This window comes from Belonocnema kinseyi, chromosome 2 (assembly GCF_010883055.1).
Source record: "Belonocnema kinseyi isolate 2016_QV_RU_SX_M_011 chromosome 2, B_treatae_v1, whole genome shotgun sequence".
In the NCBI taxonomy this organism is placed as follows: domain Eukaryota; kingdom Metazoa; phylum Arthropoda; class Insecta; order Hymenoptera; family Cynipidae; genus Belonocnema; species Belonocnema kinseyi.
In genome coordinates, this window is record NC_046658.1 from 35057924 (window position 1) to 35067410 (window position 9487).

General features: G+C 29.4%; 1 protein-coding gene and 1 long non-coding RNA gene across 2 annotated transcripts in view; one reads left to right on the plus strand and one right to left on the minus strand.

Annotated features, from left to right (window-relative positions):
- Positions 1-9487, plus strand: part of LOC117167814 — a 120394-nt gene that overhangs the window by 64842 nt on the left and 46065 nt on the right. The window lies entirely within an intron of this gene.
- On the minus strand, positions 674-8244 carry LOC117167815. The gene is made up of 3 exons (XR_004466433.1): positions 8069-8244; positions 1188-1251; positions 674-790 (listed from the first exon to the last, which is right to left on the minus strand). It is a non-coding gene; the product is annotated as an uncharacterized LOC117167815 (long non-coding RNA).

Here is a 9487-nt window from a genome sequence, read left to right on the forward strand (position 1 = left end):
ATACCTATGAATGTATTCTAGAAATTTTGTAATTTCCGGAGGGTACGAATATCCGAACATACAATAGGAGAGAAATGTAATTAGTATTCCCTGAAGAAAATTTCCCACGTTTATGATGACTTTTTGTTCCAAAACAATATCGCACTTGGCATTTGCGTCATAAACGGAAAGAGCTAAATATTGGAAGATAAAGTCTATTAATATTATAAAAATGAACAAAGCTCACTTGAATTTAAGTGGGCCACTCTATTGATTTTCTAAAGGATCAATTTGCGATTGAATTCTTGAAAGTTTCTCTCTTAAATGATACTTAATTTACCCTTTATGAGAAAGTATTGAAGAAAATAAAATAATATTATTATTAATTTATTATCAATTATATTCCAATGATTTTAATAAACAAATGGTCAAAAAAAAAAATTTCAATGGCAGTTGTAATTTTTTTGGGTAAGGTTTATAATGTAAAAATTCTATAATTCATTTATAATTCTCCAATTGTTTAAATCTAAGCATATAAAAAAAATTTCAACTTCAGAAACAGATCCTGTAAAAGTATAGCTCTATTATTCGTATCGTATTATGAATTTTTATTCGCGGAAACACAATCGCATATTAATTCATAGGAAATTCAATGGATAAATCCTTACAATGAAGTACACTGACATCTCGGTTTAAGCGCCTTTGGTTTAACTACCGCCTGTCGAGTTTAGCATATCCCCTCGGTTGATACATGACTTTCTACCTGCGCTCGAGATTTGATGATTCTTGATGTACCCGGAGCTCTCCCGACCTGCCAGTTAAACCGATATTTCAGTGTATTAAGTAACAATTGTGCCAGAGCGTCAAAAACTGAAAATTTGTACTCTGATCACGGAGAAAACGATATCGCATGAATTGCAATATATACCGTAATTCTTGCGCTATATATCGTAATTATCGAATTATAATATCGTACAATCGTGATATCGTAGATTGCAAGAATTTACATTATATGATTATTTTATATCGTATATACGAGGGTTCTGGTAGCAGCCAAGCAATATTAGTGCATTATAATATCGTACAAATCTCCAAAACACTTCTTGTACGTTATCATATTGCGCTTTATTTCAATATAGAGGTTTTGCGATATCATTGAGCGATATATTTTTCTCCGTGGTAATATATTATATAGATGTATTATATACCTCTAATGATTAGAGTTGGGTAAACCGAAGCTTCAGATTTCAAATCCTCTTCAGTTAAAGCTGCCTAAAAATTAAAAAAGAAAACTTTTATACACATTTTGGTACAAAGTATAAAAAGTCGGAATTGGACTAGACATGTTCTTTTTCAAAACAGATTCCAATCTTCTAAAATTTCTACGAATAATAAACGCATCGTAAACTCACATCGATAATTTTGAAAAAAAGTTCTTCGGTTTCATTAAAATGCACCATGAACAGTCTGAAAATTAGAATGGTGTACGGTGTATCTGACTTTAATCTAATCTTCATATCTTTAGCCTGCTTTATTAAAGTATCCATGTTACGCTGTAACCCCTTCAAATAAATCATGGCCAAGGCATGGAGGAAGACCAGGATTGCAAACATGATACGTTTTTAATTCGTTAAAGACTGAGTTATTTTGTTTAATCACATCGAGAGTCTTATTATAAGATTCGATGCTTCTTACTGGATATATCTGAAAGCAGCCATCTTTTGCATGAAACTCACTTCGTGTTATCAAGCAGTATCGACAGAAGTAAATCGAAGTGCTAAAATTTTCAAGATAGCCACCTAACGAATGGCTGTCTAGATTATCTCCAATAATAAATAGAAGGATTCCTGTAATAGTTTATCCTATTTCTATTTGTACACCATCAGTTTCAATAATTTTTAAATACTCAACAATTGTCCCATAAACTTTATGATGATTGAAATACTTCTCCTTACAAAGGGCAACCAGTTTGATATTGTTTATATGGGTTCTAAGGTAATCAGGAAAATCTAAAAAACTCAGATACAAAGCTAAAACTTTGTGTATCTTTTTTGCAGGTCCGATTGGACAAACTAAATCAAAACTGTCTTGATACAAAGCAAGTTTTAAGCTCTTGGAATTTTCTTTTAAGAATGTATTGTTTTTAAAAATAGTTCCGTCATTGAAATCTTTTAAAAGGGAGGGTTGAGCATTCTCAATGTGCACAAATAAATCCTTTGTAACCTATTTATCTCGAAAAATGTTTTTTTAATTGTTTCTTCTATAGGTACGTAATGCAAATGTCGCTTTTTACCGTCTGTTGTATCAAGAAATTTTGATTGAGATTCTACATAATTAAATTGATCTTTGTAAAATTTTTTTCGCTTGTAATCTGTCGCGAAGAAATTCTGAGATTTTAAGAAGAGATCATTTTCAAAAACATCATGTTCAATTTTTTTAACTACGTCGTAATATAATCCTTCCTCCAATAAACGCCTCTGCAAACTGCTTTTCAGGTTTTCCTGACCTAGCTTATGATTACTGAACTCTCCAGACACTATGCTTTGAATAGTACTAGCAGGAATCATGTATTGGCACTCCAATTTCAAATAAAACTGTGCTACATTCAAAATATATAATTCAGAACAATCATATTTTATTTCATCTAGAAGGTTGTTTGTTTTGCTGGCATTTAAATGATTGAACTCGTGATTATCGAACGGTTCACGGAAACGGTTCTATGTTTTTTGGACAAATGTCCAGTAAAAGAGCTCACATTATCGTTCTTTTTATCACAGTCTTTATAAGGACACTTAACTTTAAAAGAATCATTAATATGAATTTTCATGTGCTTAATAAGAAGAGCATAACTATTTCGCTGTTTTTTGCACATTTCAAGAGTACAAACATATTTTGCCCCGGCATCGACCACATTGTTTACAACAAATTCCTGTTGTGTTTATGATTTGCAATGCAGGTTATGATTACGGATCAAATGACTTCACAATGAAACTTCGAGTTCAAACAATTTTTCACACCCTTCAAAACCGCAGTGGAAATATGACGTCACATTTTTGTGATATTCCCGATGTTTCAGGCTTTTTTTTAATTCTGTTGTTTTATAATCACAGAGAAAACAAGAAAACATTTTCTCGAGTCTGCAAGAAAAAAAATATTTTAAAAAAATTCTAATATTTATTTACCCTTAAATATGTATTTTGACATAGACAAATAAAACTCAGAAGATGAAACATTTTAGAAATCAAAGAAAACCGTTGTTTTAAATGAAGGAAATTGCGGAGAATTTTATTTTAATTATTATTAATATCATTTTTCTAATAAGCAACTTTCGGTAGGTCCATGAACATCAAAACAACACATTTTCTACAAAAGATTTAAATGTCTGACAAAAAAAGTTGACTTTAGACCGAATTTGGTCTTCATCAAAATAATTAAATTTGTGACAAAACACATCAATTCTAAATCAAATGTTTGGATTTTTGTAGCTAAAATAATAATTTGAATCAGAATGTTAATTTTTTTTAAATAGTTGAATTTTCTACCATTTTCAAACCAAAAAGAGGAATTTGCAACAAAAGTTAAATTTTAAAGAAGCAAATAAATTTTCAATGAAATAGTTGAATTTTCTAGCATTTTGAAATAAAAAAAAGGAATTTCCGACGAAACAGTGAAATTTTCTACCATTTCAAATCGAAAAAGGCGAATTTTCAATAAAAGAATTAAATTTTAAACAAAAAAATACATTTTCAACCAAATAGTTGAATTTTCCAGCATTTTAAAATCAAAAAGACGAATTTTGTACAATAGTTTAATTTACGACAAAAAACTTAATTTTTGACTAAATTTGGACTATCTAACAAAATAATTAAATTTTTAAAAAAAGCCATGAATTTTCAACCAAATACAGAGTGACCGTTTTAATCAAAGAATAAAATTCCCGGTCATTTCCCTGATCAAATCAATTTTTCACGCTCAATGGAATTCAAAAATTCGAACTTTAAAACTGAACTTTTTTCTGCTTGAAGTAATAAAAACTGAGCTACAAATCATTTCAAGCTATTTTAAGACAGAATAATTGCAAATTGAGCAATTAGACTTTTTATAAAGTGAACACTTTTTAAATTAGAAGTTAAATTATTTGTATTTTAAATAGTTTTAAAACCATTAAAAAGCCTCAAAATTTTATTTCAAAAGCTTGAAAAATCTATAAATTGTAGATTTTTTCAAATTTTAAATTATTTTTTAATTTGTTTAAAAAGTTCTAAAATGTTTTTAAATTATCTGAATTCTTCCTAAAATATTTCCTACATTTTTTTTTAAATCCTGCAAAATTAAAAAAAAAACACTTTGAAATAATCTAGATTCATTTTTGATAATTTCGTAAATATTCTTAAATAGTCTCTTAAAATTAATTTTTCGGGGTAAAAAATCATTTTCAAATTCTCTGAAAATCTTCAGAAAATGGTTGCTATTCTTTAGCCTTCAAATATTATTCCTAGGAATAATACTAAAAATTTTCATTTAGTTTGAATCTTTTCAGAACTTCGAAGTATTTCTTCAGCTTACTCGAATAGTTTCTAGGAAATATTCAAATTTTACATTAATGATGAATCTTTTCAGAACTTCCAAATATCTCTTCAGCTTAATTGAATTTTTTCCAGGAATAATATTTAAATGTTACATTAATTTTAAATCTTTTTAGTAATTCGAAATATCTCTTGAGCTTACTCGAATTTTTTCTAGAAATGATAAGTGTTCCATATTTATTTATACATCAAATACGACAATTTCACTTACAAATTAAATATTTCTAAGTGAAAAAGATAAAATTGTAACGTTTATAGTTTATTATTTTTTTAGGTTTGATGATTTGTTTTCTAATTACTGATATTAGATTGAAACAATATCTGAAATTTTATAAATTTTAATATAATTATTAACTAATAACTTAATAAAAGAAAAATGATGAAATAATAAATAATAATTATGAAGAAATTATTTTAAAATTGAAAACATGTCATAAAATTTCAATCGGGCGTTGACATTTGTTTAGCTGCTAAGATTTTCCAATTAAAAGGGTTTAATTGTTAACGTTAAAGTCCGAAAACTCTTAAATTTTTAAATGATTCCGAATAGTTTTGTAAAATAAATTTTATTATTACTCACTTGTTAGTCCTTTTTGTACTATTCAACTGGAAAAATCTTTATAATTTATATTCATAGTTGATCCACACAAAAAAATGTTATCCAAAATTGTCAATTATAAATGCTTCTAATTTTTAATTTATAAGTCTTTAAGACGGCTTTTTTAAAATGAAAAAATTTCGAATTACACATTGGAAACGGAATAATATAATAAATGAAACATTTAACAATTCAAGTAATTATTTTTTAAAACTGTTAAAATCGAACTTGAACAGATTTTTACATTCTCATCAGAAAAGGTATTAGATTTGTGTAAAATTTGAAACCCCCCCCCCCCCATTTCTTATCAAATATCCAGGTTTTGAGACCCCCTGAATTCGGAAAACAGGTTTTTACGAATGTGTCTGTATGTCTGTCTGTCTGTCTGTCTGTCTGTTAGTTCGTGTATCTCTGGTTTTTTAGTTTGTTAGCACGATAACTTTCGAAAAAATTGTCAGATTGAATTAGCCTTTGGTACACTCTTTTAGTGTCGTAAACTAAAGGTCAAGTTCGTTAGCCAGCCATTTTGTATAAAAACTCAAAAAGTGACCACATTTTGAAAATTTTTGAGGCCACTTTTTTCAAGATTCAAAAATTCTCTGTAGGGTTCTTCTTAGTATTTGAAAATATGAACATTTTTTCCTAATGACTTATTTCGATAAAATAGAAATTACGAGAGCTATAGCATTTTAAAAATACAGAAAATTAAACGAAAATTAAAATTTTAAGCTAAATAACAAACGGTATGAGAAAAAGTCAAGAGGAAAAAAACGTTGCTTTTCGAATGCCCTATAAAATGAAAAATTCCATTTTGCAGTCAAACTATGCAAGATGCTAAGACAGATGTAGAGAGAAAAATTATGCACCTAAAAAAGATCTACAGATCTGTTATGAATAAATTTTCGATAGGAAACGTTGTTTTTGTTTTATTTGTAAAAAAACACATTTAAAATAAAAAATAAATTAAATTGGTCATTCGTCATTCTTTTTTGTTTAAATCGTAAAAAATAACATTAAAAATGAAAAATTTAAATTTGTGGAAAAACGAAACATGTTACCATAAGAATTAATTAACAAAAGTTATTTGCCCAAAAAGGATGTACAAATTCTTGTTTTATAATTTTTAGAAAGTTCGAGTAAATTTGTTTACAGTCGTAAGAAATAAAATTATTAAAATTAAAAATAAATAAAAAAAATTTTTGGAAAAACGCCACAAGTGATGAAAAAAATGAAAAGGACAAAAGTTGTTCAACAAAAAAGATCTACAAATATGTTATAAGCTCTTGTTATAAAAATGCATTTAAAAAAATAAAAGGATTAAGTCTTTGAAAAAACGATACAATAAGCTACGATAACATTTTATTTAACAAAATTTGTCGCCTAAATTATATCTGGAAATTTGCTTAGAGCCACTTTACGCTAGGATGCGTGTTTTTAGTTTAAATCGTAAACAATAGCATTGCAAATAAATAAGGAAGCCCATTTTTTTAAATTATAAAAACAAAACAATAAAAATACGTATTTTTCTATATCAATGGACATTATGGATTGTAATAATATACATTGATTGAAATGATACATTTTTCAGGGCAGCTGAACATAAAATATAATGCAAAATGAAAAAACAAATATTAAAGTCATCATGATACATAACATATATAATAGTGTTGAACATAATGTATAAAAGGTTATATATTGGACAAAATCGTGTGCAAAGCACGAGATACGTGATGAGAATGTATTCATTAAGGCCCAAGGAGCTTTGACAAAAGAGAATTCACAATCACAAAATTCGAGGTGTCGATGCTTTGACCTTTTCTTTTGAATGGTCTGTGCCCATATGTGGGGGAAAGAGTAGGACCGAGTGCGTAGCGCGAGGTAAATACATTATCGAGCGCGAAGCGCGAAATAAACATATTAGAGAGCGCGAAGCGCGAGAATCAACAGTCGCGCGCCCTAGGTGCGCCCAAACTTGTGAGCCGCGCGCGCGGCGCGCGATGAGAATGTACCCGCGAAGCGGGCGGATTTTTTTCTAAAAATTTGTAAGATTCCCGGTCAAAAAATACGTCCACACTGACATACCCCGCTCTCATAAAATTTCCGGTTTTCCGGTCCAGCGGCCGCCCTGCAAATGTTTCAATTTTCGCGCCAAAAATTAAACAAAAGCTACATTTTTAAGATAAAGGTAAATCTTCATCCAAATAGCTGAATTTCTAGCATTTTAAAAACAATACGTTGAGTTTTCTAAAAAAGAGTCACATGTCTGACAAACAAGTTCACTTTCGACCAAGTTTGGCCATTCTACCAAAATACTGAAACTCTTAACAAGACACATCCATTTTAAACCAAATGGTTGAATTCTTATACCGTAAATATGAATTTGAACGAAGAAGTTAATTTTCAACCAAGCAGTTGAATTTTCTACCATTTACAAACCAAAATGACGAATTTGCTACAAAAGTTAAATTTTCAACAAATAAGTAAGTTTACATCGAAATAGTTTAATTTTCTAGCATTTTAAAACCAAAAAGACGAATTTTGTACAAACGACTTAAATTTCCGACAAAAAGGGTCATTTTCGACAAAATTTGGGTTTTCTACCAAAATACTTAAATTTTTAACAAAAAACATAAATTTTCAAACGAATAGTTCAATTTTCACACGGAAAATATTAATTATCAACAAAAAAGGTCATTTTAAACTAAATAGTTCAATTTTCTACAAAAATATTTCAATTTTCTAAAAAAAAACTAATTAGAAATGAAATAGTTATATTTTCAAAGTGATTAATGTTTACCTAAAATTATGAATGTTTAAAAAACGACTGAATTTGAACAAAGCAGTTCAACTTTCAACTAAGTAGTTAAATTTTTAATCAGAGTAATTCAATGTGATTGTGACTTACCTTCGTTCCCTTTTTTTGACGCGGCGATAATGCGCTTTGATGCAACAACCCACGTGTAGTGGACGTGTATTGGTCACCACTACCCAACACCAGAAGTGAATCACATTTATATTACAACTGGTAGATTGATAAACAAAGAATTCAAACACTAAATCTTTAACAAATGTATGTACACAATGAGGAGTTTCAAAATGGCCTGTCGAAAGCGAGGTTATACTGCTCCCGATTCGCTGCCCAAACCGCACTGCGCAGGCGTTCTTCCGAATGGTACCGAAGGGACCCGAATCACACCGAGCATTCTCGTAATTTTACGAATTCTTTTCGTGATTTGCTCTAAAAATTCGTAATTTTACGTCAAATTTGTAAATTTACGAAAATTTTATCGTAATCCCGAATTCAGTAACAGACATTTGGAAACCTCAGTTTCTTTTGCGTCTTAAATTTTTCGTAAATTTCCGAACATTTTTAATAGTATAGCAAAACATTCTTCGTAAGTTTGCTGACGCTTAATTATTATTAAACTTTTAATCAAAAATAGAAATTGTAACTATTTTTATTATTTAATCATTCTTATTCTAAATAATACTTTATATATATATATATATATATTGTAACCGCTGACTTTTTGCAGGATTAATTAAAAAGTGTTAATTTAATAACCGGACTCATATTTAATGATATGCAATAAAAAATAGGGGCTTCTCATGGAGAAAGAAGAAGATTCACTTTAGAAACACATAATTTTATTTAAAATATCTGCGTTATCTTAAAAGACATTTGTCTCTAATCCCTACTATAGTAAAATAAGTAACTATACGAATTATTGGTATAAAAATCAAAAGTAAAACCGTAGGTTATTTGCGCAATGAGTTATCGTAAGAATCAATCTTCTCTCGATGAAACGTGTTTTCGACAGAGTATAGAGGTTTTGAAATCACTAAGTGATTTCACAAGAATTTCTAAAGGCTTGTAAACTCGGAGACACTCTTTAAAAGATAATAATATTCGGAGATTTTACTCTGATACGCAAGGATCGCTTTGAAATTGAATCTCTTGTCTCGACAGCTTCAGGGGAGATTACCACACTGGGCACTCTTTGAGGGAAATCAATTCGAATAAGATATTAATGTCTTGAAATCTAATTCTTTTTGAAGAGCAAACTATCGGACAAGTTCCAGAGGGTTTAGGCTCTAGGCTTCTCCTACTGATTTGCTCCTGCGACCTGTTCTTTCAGACACAAGATCCAGAAGAAAATTTTTAAGCTGGGTTGCCTTTTTTATAGTCCTGTTTCCAGCTCTCCCCTTTCGATCTTACGTAACGTCGTCGAGGGAGTTGCTAGAATTTTCGCTATAGAGTTTCTCCTGTTCGATGCTTCTTTTTTAGAGGGAGTACATAGGAGATACTATTTTTGCCTATTTA